Source organism: Salvelinus namaycush, unplaced genomic scaffold (assembly GCF_016432855.1).
Source record: "Salvelinus namaycush isolate Seneca unplaced genomic scaffold, SaNama_1.0 Scaffold47, whole genome shotgun sequence".
NCBI lineage: Eukaryota > Metazoa > Chordata > Actinopteri > Salmoniformes > Salmonidae > Salvelinus > Salvelinus namaycush.
Window position 1 is genome coordinate 560,059 of NW_024061164.1, and position 14,406 is coordinate 574,464.

Below are 14,406 nucleotides of genomic sequence, written 5' to 3' on the forward strand. Positions count from 1 at the left end.
GGCCACTTTAACAGTTAGGCTATTGATTATAGACCTAATTAAGTTATGGTTTCCTCTTTCCTCACTTTTCTTCGACAATTTAAGGGCTGTTTTCTCGTCTCCTAACTCCACTGCTGCCTCCGCCCTGCTGCCTCCGCCCTGCTGCCTCCGCCCTGCTGCCTCCGCCCTGCTGCCTCCGCCCTCCTGCCTCCGCCCTCCTGCCTCCGCCCTCCTGCCTCCGCCCTCCTGCCTCCGCCCTCCTGCCTCCGCCACATTGTTCTCAACACCAATATGCTGGTTAACTTAACTATTATGCACATAGCAACATGGTCTAGGACAGGGGTACTCAAGTCTTAACCTATGAGGTCCAGAGTAGAGGTCGACCGATTATGATTTTTCAACGCCGATACCGATTATTGGAGGACCAAAAAAGCCGATACCGATTAATCGGCCGATATTTTTATTTTTTTTGTAATAATGACAATTACAACAATACTGAATTAACACTTATTTTAACTTAATATAATACATCAATACAATCAATTTAGCCTCAAATAAATAATGAAACATGTTCAATTTTGTAACGGTGTTCCTCCTCCTCTTCATACGAAGAGGAGGAGTAGTGATTTGACCAAAGTGCAGCGGGGTGTGAATTCATAATGATTTAATAAAGCAAACGACGAAACACGAAAACAAACACTTGGAAGGTATACAAATAACCAAAACGAATGTAGACTGACCTAAACCATGACAACTTACATACAACACGAGCACGTAGAACAGGTACAGACTATTACAAACGAACGAACAAACGCTACAGTCCCGTGTTGGTCGCAACACAGACACGGACACAATCACCCACCCACAAACAGTGAGAACAACCTACCTTAATATGACTCTCAATCAGAGGAAACGTCAAACACCTGCCTCTAATTGAGAGCCATACCAGGCAACCCAAAACCAACATAGAAACAGAAAACATAGACTGCCCACCCAAAACTCACGCCCTGACCAATAAACACGTACCAAACAACAGAAAACAGGTCAGGAACGTGACAAATTTGGTTTAAATAATGCAAAAACAAAGTGTTGGAGAAGAAAGTAAAAGTGCAATATGTGCCATGAAAGAAAGCTAACGTTTCAGTTCCTTGCTCAGAACATGAGAACATATGAAAGCTGGTGGTTCCTTTTAACATGAGTCTTCAATATTCCCAGGTAAGAAGTTTTAGGTTGTAGTTATAGGAATTATAGGACTATTTCTCTCTATACGATTTGTATTTCATTACCTTTGACTATTAGATGCTCTTATAGGCACTTTAAATTGCCAGTGTAACAGTATAGCTTCCATCCCCTCTCCTCGCCGCTACCTGGGCTTGAACCAGGAACACAACGACAACACCACCCTCGAAGCAGCGTTACCCATGCAGAGCCTGGGACAACTACTCCAAGTCTCAGAGCGAGTGACGTTTGAAACTCTATTAGCGCGCACACCCGCTAACTAGCTAGCCATTTCACATCGTTACACCAGCCATTAGGCTGATAGGCTTGAATCAAACAGCGCACCCCGCTAACTAGCTAGCCATTTCTCATCGGTAACACCAGACATTAGACTGATAGGCTTGAAGTCATAAACAGCGCACCCCGCTAACTAGCTAGCCATTTCTCATCGGTAACACCAGCCATTAGACTGATAGGCTTGAAGTCATAAACAGCGCACCCCGCTAACTAGCTAGCCATTTCATATCGGTACACCAGCCATTAGACTGATAGGCTTGAAGTCATAAACAGCGCACCCCGCTAACTAGCTAGCCATTTCTCATCGGTTACACCAGACATTAGACTGATAGGCTTGAAGTCATAAACAGCGCTGTGCTCCGCTAACTAGCTAGCCATTTCACATCGGTAACACCAGACATTAGACTGATAGGCTTGAAGTCATAAACAGCGCTGTGCTCGCTAACTAGCTAGCCATTTTCACATCGGTACACCAGCCATTAGACTGATAGGCTTGAAGTCATAAACAGCACTGTGCTCCGCTAACTAGCTAGCCATTTCTCATCGGTTACACCAGACATTAGACTGATAGGCTTGAAGTCATAAACAGCACTGTGCTCCGCTAACTAGCTAGCCATTTCACATCGGTACACCAGCCATTAGACTGATAGGCTTGAAGTCATAAACAGCGCACCCCGCCTAACTAGCTAGCCATTTCTCATCGGTAACACCAGACATTAGACTGATAGGCTTGAAGTCATAAACAGCACTGTGCTCCGCTAACTAGCTAGCCATTTCACATCGGTTACACCAGCCATTAGACTGATAGGCTTGAAGTCATAAACAGCGCACCCCGCTAACTAGCTAGCCATTTCTCATCGGTAACACCAGACATTAGACTGATAGGCTTGAAGTCATAAACAGCACTGTGCTCCGCTAACTAGCTAGCCATTTCACATCGGTTACACCAGCCATTAGACTGATAGGCTTGAAGTCATAAACAGCGCACCCCGCTAACTAGCTAGCCATTTCTCATCGGTAACACCAGACATTAGACTGATAGGCTTGAAGTCATAAACAGCGCACCCCGCTAACTAGCTAGCCATTTCTCATCGGTAACACCAGACATTAGACTGATAGGCTTGAAGTCATAAACAGCACTGTGCTCCGCTAACTAGCTAGCCATTTCACATCGGTTACACCAGCCATTAGACTGATAGGCTTGAAGTCATAAACAGCGCACCCCGCTAACTAGCTAGCCATTTCTCATCGGTAACACCAGACATTAGACTGATAGGCTTGAAGTCATAAACAGCACTGTGCTCCGCTAACTAGCTAGCCATTTCACATCGGTTACACCAGCCATTAGACTGATAGGCTTGAAGTCATAAACAGCGCACCCCGCTAACTAGCTAGCCATTTCTCATCGGTTACACCAGACATTAGACTGATAGGCTTGAAGTCATAAACAGCGCTGTGCTCCGCTAACTAGCTAGCCATTTCTCATCGGTTACACCAGCCATTAGACTGATAGGCTTGAAGTCATAAACAGCACTGTGCTCCGCTAACTAGCTAGCCATTTCACATCGGTTACACCAGCCATTAGACTGATAGGCTTGAAGTCATAAACAGCGCACCCCGCTAACTAGCTAGCCATTTCTCATCGGTTACACCAGCCATTAGGCTGATAGGCTTGAAGTCATAAACAGCGCACCCCGCTAACTAGCTAGCCATTTCACATCGGTTACACCAGACATTAGACTGATAGGCTTGAAGTCATAAACAGCGCACCCCGCTAACTAGCTAGCCATTTCTCATCGGTTACACCAGCCATTAGACTGATAGGCTTGAAGTCATAAACAGCGCACCCCGCTAACTAGCTAGCCATTTCTCATCGGTAACACCAGACATTAGACTGATAGGCTTGAAGTCATAAACAGCACTGTGCTCCGCTAACTAGCTAGCCATTTCACATCGGTTACACCAGCCATTAGACTGATAGGCTTGAAGTCATAAACAGCGCACCCCGCTAACTAGCTAGCCATTTCTCATCGGTTACACCAGACATTAGACTGATAGGCTTGAAGTCATAAACAGCGCTGTGCTCCGCTAACTAGCTAGCCATTTCTCATCGGTTACACCAGCCATTAGACTGATAGGCTTGAAGTCATAAACAGCACTGTGCTCCGCTAACTAGCTAGCCATTTCACATCGGTTACACCAGCCATTAGACTGATAGGCTTGAAGTCATAAACAGCGCACCCCGCTAACTAGCTAGCCATTTCTCATCGGTTACACCAGCCATTAGACTGATAGGCTTGAAGTCATAAACAGCGCACCCCGCTAACTAGCTAGCCATTTCTCATCGGTAACACCAGACATTAGACTGATAGGCTTGAAGTCATAAACAGCACTGTGCTCCGCTAACTAGCTAGCCATTTCACATCGGTTACACCAGCCATTAGACTGATAGGCTTGAAGTCATAAACAGCGCACCCCGCTAACTAGCTAGCCATTTCTCATCGGTAACACCAGACATTAGACTGATAGGCTTGAAGTCATAAACAGCACTGTGCTCCGCTAACTAGCTAGCCATTTCACATCGGTTACACCAGCCATTAGACTGATAGGCTTGAAGTCATAAACAGCGCACCCCGCTAACTAGCTAGCCATTTCTCATCGGTAACACCAGACATTAGACTGATAGGCTTGAAGTCATAAACAGCACTGTGCTCCGCTAACTAGCTAGCCATTTCACATCGGTTACACCAGCCATTAGACTGATAGGCTTGAAGTCATAAACAGCGCACCCCGCTAACTAGCTAGCCATTTCTCATCGGTAACACCAGACATTAGACTGATAGGCTTGAAGTCATAAACAGCGCACCCCGCTAACTAGCTAGCCATTTCTCATCGGTAACACCAGACATTAGACTGATAGGCTTGAAGTCATAAACAGCACTGTGCTCCGCTAACTAGCTAGCCATTTCACATCGGTTACACCAGCCATTAGACTGATAGGCTTGAAGTCATAAACAGCGCACCCCGCTAACTAGCTAGCCATTTCTCATCGGTAACACCAGACATTAGACTGATAGGCTTGAAGTCATAAACAGCACTGTGCTCCGCTAACTAGCTAGCCATTTCACATCGGTTACACCAGCCATTAGACTGATAGGCTTGAAGTCATAAACAGCGCACCCCGCTAACTAGCTAGCCATTTCTCATCGGTTACACCAGACATTAGACTGATAGGCTTGAAGTCATAAACAGCGCTGTGCTCCGCTAACTAGCTAGCCATTTCTCATCGGTTACACCAGCCATTAGACTGATAGGCTTGAAGTCATAAACAGCACTGTGCTCCGCTAACTAGCTAGCCATTTCACATCGGTTACACCAGCCATTAGACTGATAGGCTTGAAGTCATAAACAGCGCACCCCGCTAACTAGCTAGCCATTTCTCATCGGTTACACCAGCCATTAGGCTGATAGGCTTGAAGTCATAAACAGCGCACCACGCTAACTAGCTAGCCATTTCACATCGGTTACACCAGCCATTAGACTGATAGGCTTGAAGTCATAAACAGCGCACCCCGCTAACTAGCTAGCCATTTCTCATCGGTTACACCAGACATTAGACTGATAGGCTTGAAGTCATAAACAGCGCACCCCGCTAACTAGCTAGCCATTTCTCATCGGTTACACCAGCCATTAGGCTGATAGGCTTGAAGTCATAAACAGCGCACCCCGCTAACTAGCTAGCCATTTCACATCGGTTACACCAGACATTAGACTGATAGGCTTGAAGTCATAAACAGCGCACCCCGCTAACTAGCTAGCCATTTCTCATCGGTTACACCAGACATTAGACTGATAGGCTTGAAGTCATAAACAGCGCACCCCGCTAACTAGCTAGCCATTTCTCATCGGTTACACCAGCCATTAGACTGATAGGCTTGAAGTCATAAACAGCGCACCCCGCTAACTAGCTAGCCATTTCTCATCGGTAACACCAGACATTAGACTGATAGGCTTGAAGTCATAAACAGCACTGTGCTCCGCTAACTAGCTAGCCATTTCACATCGGTTACACCAGCCATTAGACTGATAGGCTTGAAGTCATAAACAGCGCACCCCGCTAACTAGCTAGCCATTTCTCATCGGTTACACCAGACATTAGACTGATAGGCTTGAAGTCATAAACAGCGCTGTGCTCCGCTAACTAGCTAGCCATTTCTCATCGGTTACACCAGCCATTAGACTGATAGGCTTGAAGTCATAAACAGCACTGTGCTCCGCTAACTAGCTAGCCATTTCACATCGGTTACACCAGCCATTAGACTGATAGGCTTGAAGTCATAAACAGCGCACCCCGCTAACTAGCTAGCCATTTCTCATCGGTTACACCAGCCATTAGACTGATAGGCTTGAAGTCATAAACAGCGCACCCCGCTAACTAGCTAGCCATTTCTCATCGGTAACACCAGACATTAGACTGATAGGCTTGAAGTCATAAACAGCGCACCCCGCTAACTAGCTAGCCATTTCACATCGGTTACACCAGCCATTAGACTGATAGGCTTGAAGTCATAAACAGCGCACCCCGCTAACTAGCTAGCCATTTCTCATCGGTAACACCAGCCATTAGGCTGATAGGCTTGAAGTCATAAACAGCGCACCCCGCTAACTAGCTAGCCATTTCACATCGGTTACACCAGCCATTAGACTGATAGGCTTGAAGTCATAAACAGCGCACCCCGCTAACTAGCTAGCCATTTCTCATCGGTTACACCAGACATTAGACTGATAGGCTTGAAGTCATAAACAGCGCACCCCGCTAACTAGCTAGCCATTTCTCATCGGTTACACCAGCCATTAGGCTGATAGGCTTGAAGTCATAAACAGCGCACCCCGCTAACTAGCTAGCCATTTCACATCGGTTACACCAGACATTAGACTGATAGGCTTGAAGTCATAAACAGCACTGTGCTCCGCTAACTAGCTAGCCATTTCACATCGGTTACACCAGCCATTAGACTGATAGGCTTGAAGTCATAAACAGCGCACCCCGCTAACTAGCTAGCCATTTCTCATCGGTTACACCAGACATTAGACTGATAGGCTTGAAGTCATAAACAGCGCTGTGCTCCGCTAACTAGCTAGCCATTTCTCATCGGTTACACCAGCCATTAGACTGATAGGCTTGAAGTCATAAACAGCACTGTGCTCCGCTAACTAGCTAGCCATTTCACATCGGTTACACCAGCCATTAGACTGATAGGCTTGAAGTCATAAACAGCGCACCCCGCTAACTAGCTAGCCATTTCTCATCGGTTACACCAGACATTAGACTGATAGGCTTGAAGTCATAAACAGCGCACCCCGCTAACTAGCTAGCCATTTCTCATCGGTTACACCAGCCATTAGGCTGATAGGCTTGAAGTCATAAACAGCGCACCCCGCTAACTAGCTAGCCATTTCACATCGGTTACACCAGCCATTAGACTGATAGGCTTGAAGTCATAAACAGCGCACCCCGCTAACTAGCTAGCCATTTCTCATCGGTTACACCAGACATTAGACTGATAGGCTTGAAGTCATAAACAGCGCACCCCGCTAACTAGCTAGCCATTTCTCATCGGTTACACCAGCCATTAGACTGATAGGCTTGAAGTCATAAACAGCGCACCCCGCTAACTAGCTAGCCATTTCTCATCGGTAACACCAGACATTAGACTGATAGGCTTGAAGTCATAAACAGCACTGTGCTCCGCTAACTAGCTAGCCATTTCACATCGGTTACACCAGCCATTAGACTGATAGGCTTGAAGTCATAAACAGCGCACCCCGCTAACTAGCTAGCCATTTCTCATCGGTTACACCAGACATTAGACTGATAGGCTTGAAGTCATAAACAGCGCTGTGCTCCGCTAACTAGCTAGCCATTTCTCATCGGTTACACCAGCCATTAGACTGATAGGCTTGAAGTCATAAACAGCACTGTGCTCCGCTAACTAGCTAGCCATTTCTCATCGGTTACACCAGCCATTAGACTGATAGGCTTGAAGTCATAAACAGCACACCCCGCTAACTAGCTAGCCATTTCTCATCGGTAACACCAGACATTAGACTGATAGGCTTGAAGTCATAAACAGCGCACCCCGCTAACTAGCTAGCCATTTCTCATCGGTTACACCAGCCATTAGACTGATAGGCTTGAAGTCATAAACAGCGCACCCCGCTAACTAGCTAGCCATTTCTCATCGGTAACACCAGACATTAGACTGATAGGCTTGAAGTCATAAACAGCGCACTCCGCTAACTAGCTAGCCATTTCTCATCGGTAACACCAGACATTAGACTGATAGGCTTGAAGTCATAAACAGCGCACCCCGCTAACTAGCTAGCCATTTCTCATCGGTTACACCAGCCATTAGACTGATAGGCTTGAAGTCATAAACAGCGCACCCCGCTAACTAGCTAGCCATTTCTCATCGGTAACACCAGCCATTAGACTGATAGGCTTGAAGTCATAAACAGCACTGTGCTCCGCTAACTAGCTAGCCATTTCTCATCGGTAACACCAGCCATTAGGCTGATAGGCTTGAAGTCATAAACAGCACTGTGCTCCGCTAACTAGCTAGCCATTTCTCATCGGTAACACCAGCCATTAGGCTGATAGGCTTGAAGTCATAAACAGCGCACCCCGCTAACTAGCTAGCCATTTCTCATCGGTAACACCAGCCATTAGACTGATAGGCTTGAAGTCATAAACAGCGCTGTGCTCCGCTAACTAGCTAGCCATTTCTCATCGGTAACACCAGCCATTAGACTGATAGGCTTGAAGTCATAAACAGCACTGTGCTCCGCTAACTAGCTAGCCATTTCTCATCGGTAACACCAGACATTAGACTGATAGGCTTGAAGTCATAAACAGCACTGTGCTCCGCTAACTAGCTAGCCATTTCACATCGGTTACACCAGCCATTAGACTGATAGGCTTGAAGTCATAAACAGCACTGTGCTCCGCTAACTAGCTAGCCATTTCTCATCGGTTACACCAGCCATTAGACTGATAGGCTTGAAGTCATAAACAGCACTGTGCTCCGCTAACTAGCTAGCCATTTCTCATCGGTAACACCAGCCATTAGACTGATAGGCTTGAAGTCATAAACAGCACTGTGCTCCGCTAACTAGCTAGCCATTTCACATCGGTTACACCAGCCATTAGGCTGATAGGCTTGAAGTCATAAACAGCGCACCCCGCTAACTAGCTAGCCATTTCACATCGGTTACACCAGCCATTAGACTGATAGGCTTGAAGTCATAAACAGCACTGTGCTCCGCTAACTAGCTAGCCATTTCTCATCGGTTACACCAGCCATTAGACTGATAGGCTTGAAGTCATAAACAGCGCACCCCGCTAACTAGCTAGCCATTTCACATCGGTTACACCAGACATTAGACTGATAGGCTTGAAGTCATAAACAGCACTGTGCTCCGCTAACTAGCTAGCCATTTCTCATCGGTTACACCAGCCATTAGACTGATAGGCTTGAAGTCATAAACAGCACTGTGCTCCGCTAACTAGCTAGCCATTTCTCATCGGTAACACCAGCCATTAGACTGATAGGCTTGAAGTCATAAACAGCGCTGTGCTCCGCTAACTAGCTAGCCATTTCACATCGGTTACACCAGACATTAGACTGATAGGCTTGAAGTCATAAACAGCACTGTGCTCCGCTAACTAGCTAGCCATTTCACATCGGTTACACCAGCCATTAGACTGATAGGCTTGAAGTCATAAACAGCGCACCCCGCTAACTAGCTAGCCATTTCTCATCGGTTACACCAGACATTAGACTGATAGGCTTGAAGTCATAAACAGCGCTGTGCTCCGCTAACTAGCTAGCCATTTCTCATCGGTTACACCAGCCATTAGACTGATAGGCTTGAAGTCATAAACAGCACTGTGCTCCGCTAACTAGCTAGCCATTTCACATCGGTTACACCAGCCATTAGACTGATAGGCTTGAAGTCATAAACAGCGCACCCCGCTAACTAGCTAGCCATTTCTCATCGGTTACACCAGCCATTAGGCTGATAGGCTTGAAGTCATAAACAGCGCACCCCGCTAACTAGCTAGCCATTTCACATCGGTTACACCAGCCATTAGACTGATAGGCTTGAAGTCATAAACAGCGCACCCCGCTAACTAGCTAGCCATTTCTCATCGGTTACACCAGACATTAGACTGATAGGCTTGAAGTCATAAACAGCGCACCCCGCTAACTAGCTAGCCATTTCTCATCGGTTACACCAGCCATTAGGCTGATAGGCTTGAAGTCATAAACAGCGCACCCCGCTAACTAGCTAGCCATTTCACATCGGTTACACCAGACATTAGACTGATAGGCTTGAAGTCATAAACAGCGCACCCCGCTAACTAGCTAGCCATTTCTCATCGGTTACACCAGACATTAGACTGATAGGCTTGAAGTCATAAACAGCGCACCCCGCTAACTAGCTAGCCATTTCTCATCGGTTACACCAGCCATTAGACTGATAGGCTTGAAGTCATAAACAGCGCACCCCGCTAACTAGCTAGCCATTTCTCATCGGTAACACCAGACATTAGACTGATAGGCTTGAAGTCATAAACAGCACTGTGCTCCGCTAACTAGCTAGCCATTTCACATCGGTTACACCAGCCATTAGACTGATAGGCTTGAAGTCATAAACAGCGCACCCCGCTAACTAGCTAGCCATTTCTCATCGGTTACACCAGACATTAGACTGATAGGCTTGAAGTCATAAACAGCGCTGTGCTCCGCTAACTAGCTAGCCATTTCTCATCGGTTACACCAGCCATTAGACTGATAGGCTTGAAGTCATAAACAGCACTGTGCTCCGCTAACTAGCTAGCCATTTCTCATCGGTTACACCAGCCATTAGACTGATAGGCTTGAAGTCATAAACAGCGCACCCCGCTAACTAGCTAGCCATTTCTCATCGGTAACACCAGACATTAGACTGATAGGCTTGAAGTCATAAACAGCGCACCCCGCTAACTAGCTAGCCATTTCTCATCGGTTACACCAGCCATTAGACTGATAGGCTTGAAGTCATAAACAGCGCACCCCGCTAACTAGCTAGCCATTTCTCATCGGTAACACCAGACATTAGACTGATAGGCTTGAAGTCATAAACAGCGCACTCCGCTAACTAGCTAGCCATTTCTCATCGGTAACACCAGACATTAGACTGATAGGCTTGAAGTCATAAACAGCGCACCCCGCTAACTAGCTAGCCATTTCTCATCGGTTACACCAGCCATTAGACTGATAGGCTTGAAGTCATAAACAGCGCACCCCGCTAACTAGCTAGCCATTTCTCATCGGTAACACCAGCCATTAGACTGATAGGCTTGAAGTCATAAACAGCACTGTGCTCCGCTAACTAGCTAGCCATTTCTCATCGGTAACACCAGCCATTAGGCTGATAGGCTTGAAGTCATAAACAGCACTGTGCTCCGCTAACTAGCTAGCCATTTCTCATCGGTAACACCAGCCATTAGGCTGATAGGCTTGAAGTCATAAACAGCGCACCCCGCTAACTAGCTAGCCATTTCTCATCGGTAACACCAGCCATTAGACTGATAGGCTTGAAGTCATAAACAGCGCTGTGCTCCGCTAACTAGCTAGCCATTTCTCATCGGTAACACCAGCCATTAGACTGATAGGCTTGAAGTCATAAACAGCACTGTGCTCCGCTAACTAGCTAGCCATTTCTCATCGGTAACACCAGACATTAGACTGATAGGCTTGAAGTCATAAACAGCACTGTGCTCCGCTAACTAGCTAGCCATTTCACATCGGTTACACCAGCCATTAGACTGATAGGCTTGAAGTCATAAACAGCACTGTGCTCCGCTAACTAGCTAGCCATTTCTCATCGGTTACACCAGCCATTAGACTGATAGGCTTGAAGTCATAAACAGCACTGTGCTCCGCTAACTAGCTAGCCATTTCTCATCGGTAACACCAGCCATTAGACTGATAGGCTTGAAGTCATAAACAGCACTGTGCTCCGCTAACTAGCTAGCCATTTCACATCGGTTACACCAGCCATTAGGCTGATAGGCTTGAAGTCATAAACAGCGCACCCCGCTAACTAGCTAGCCATTTCACATCGGTTACACCAGCCATTAGACTGATAGGCTTGAAGTCATAAACAGCACTGTGCTCCGCTAACTAGCTAGCCATTTCTCATCGGTAACACCAGCCATTAGACTGATAGGCTTGAAGTCATAAACAGCGCACCCCGCTAACTAGCTAGCCATTTCTCATCGGTTACACCAGCCATTAGACTGATAGGCTTGAAGTCATAAACAGCGCACCCCGCTAACTAGCTAGCCATTTCTCATCGGTTACACCAGCCATTAGACTGATAGGCTTGAAGTCATAAACAGCGCTGTGCTCCGCTAACTAGCTAGCCATTTCACATCGGTTACACCAGCCATTAGACTGATAGGCTTGAAGTCATAAACAGCACTGTGCTCCGCTAACTAGCTAGCCATTTCACATCGGTAACACCAGACATTAGACTGATAGGCTTGAAGTCATAAACAGCACTGTGCTCCGCTAACTAGCTAGCCATTTCTCATCGGTTACACCAGCCATTAGACTGATAGGCTTGAAGTCATAAACAGCACTGTGCTTGCGAAGAGCTTCTGGCAAAACGCATGAAAGAAATCTAGGTCGACCAACAGCCTATCAACCAAACAATCAACCAGTTGATTAAATGGGGTCAGCCCTAAGCCTTTAACAAGCAAACGTTGGTTTGCTGTTGATAGATTAAACCAGTGTTATTCAAACTTTTTCAGCATGAACCCCATTTCCCCCCAATAATTTCTGGGGACCCAATTTTTTCCTCAATAATTTATTGCACTGACACCCCACCCCAAATCTAACGACAAGATTAAAATCAGTAAATGTAGATTTTTACATCAACAAATAACTTTCAATTAATTGCATTTTCATGTCTTATCAAAATGAAAATAAAACAATAAATACATTTACTCAATAACACTTTCTTTCAAATTGTGTTTCTCAACAACGTTTGTATATTGTCCCATACAATAATATGTAGTGTTAAGTGTTTTTAAATGTTGGCGACCCCACTGCAGTTCCCAGGGTGGCGACACCGACCACTGCTCTAGTCTGGCTCATCATCAGGCTAACTTCAGAACCCTGAACACAGACCCAGAACTAAACCTCTACTCATCTACTAAACTAACTAACCAACCAGCTAAACTAACTACCCAACAAGCTAGCTAACTGGTTTGGTAAAGGAGAGTCATTTAGCTAAGAAAGACCCCAAATAATCTTACAGTCTGAAACAAGCACACACACAACTCTTCCAGTACGGTGTTGGTAGCTAGCTAGCTAGGTTGTAACGTTACCTCATTGAAGCCCTCCTGGAGAACATCGTTCATCAGAAAGCCGTTAGAGAGCGACGCGTTCATCCTTCCTTCTGCCCCCGACACAACGCACACACTCGAACCGGGCGACAGGCGGGCCGTTATGTTAAACTACCGCTAGAGAACATACAAAGCAAGTGTACCAGATAAGGGTAAAGTTAGCGGTAGCCCCGTTAGCTAGCTGACATAAACTTACATCTCCCATGGGAAAACGTGAGAACAACATTTGCGGCATTAGCCTCTCGTTTGAAGCATTCTCTCTGCAGTTGCTGCTCCTGAAACGGGATCCAGAGAGAACCACTGCGCAGGCGCACGCCTCCGCGTCCCTGTCGCCATGGTTACAGCGGGCGGATCCTGAGAACAGTCTCGGGCTGCAGCCCAAACACGGTCGTTTCCTCCCTCAGCCCGTCGAAAACGGATGCTGTTTGATTGCATCTTAAGTGGAGGTCCAAAATCACAAACGTTGCCCCCTCGGCCCTCCATTTAGCGAGTGAAGTACTTTGACATTTTGGGGTTGGGTATGATCCACAATTCAATGCAAACTGTAGTCAAGTGTCAAACTCCGGTGGCATGGAAAGTGTATAACATAATCAACACAGCTGCATTTTTGGCATGTGAGACAAAACACAAAAGACACACCCTCCTCCACTTACCCTCACATTATGGGCTTGAGGGAATCCCCGCAGCCATTTTTGCAGTCCTTCCAAACACTTAGCCAACAAGGGAAGTTGGAAATGTAAGCCCCTCAGCCCTGGTATGTGATCGAGTGTACAATTATTTTCACTCCAGGGCCTGAAGCGCCCCATAATTCAATTTGCAATGATTGTACATCCGCTAAGAAAGTCAGCCCAAACGTAAAACCAATATCAATATGGAGAAGTCATCATACAAGTGTAAGTAAAAACGAATGTAAATAAGTTAGAAATGTTGCTACTAATGGACATGATGGCAAAAACACGTGATTAAAATTGTGATTAACATTTAAAATATATATATATTATAAATTCCAACTATACATTTGGGTGAGGTTTTTTTCTTGCCTGAGTAGCCTCGTTTCACTGCCAAAATAACATTAAACCATCTAGTGTTCAACAAAATAACAACGCAATGTTAAATACAGGTAGCCAGGTCAAATAGTTAACATCCAATCACATTAACCGTTACTCTCTCACGGGAAATAGTTAACATCCAATCACATTAACCGTTACTCTCTCACGGGAAATAGTTAACATCCAATCACATTAACCGTTACTCTCTCACGGGAAATAGTTAACATCCAATCACATTAACCATTACTCTCTCACGGGAAATAGTTAACATCCAATCACATTAACCGTTACTCTCTCACGGGAAATAGTTAACATCCAATCACATTAACCGTTACTCTCTCACGGGAAATAGTTAACATCCAATCACATTAACCGTTACTCTCTCACGGGAAATAGTTAACA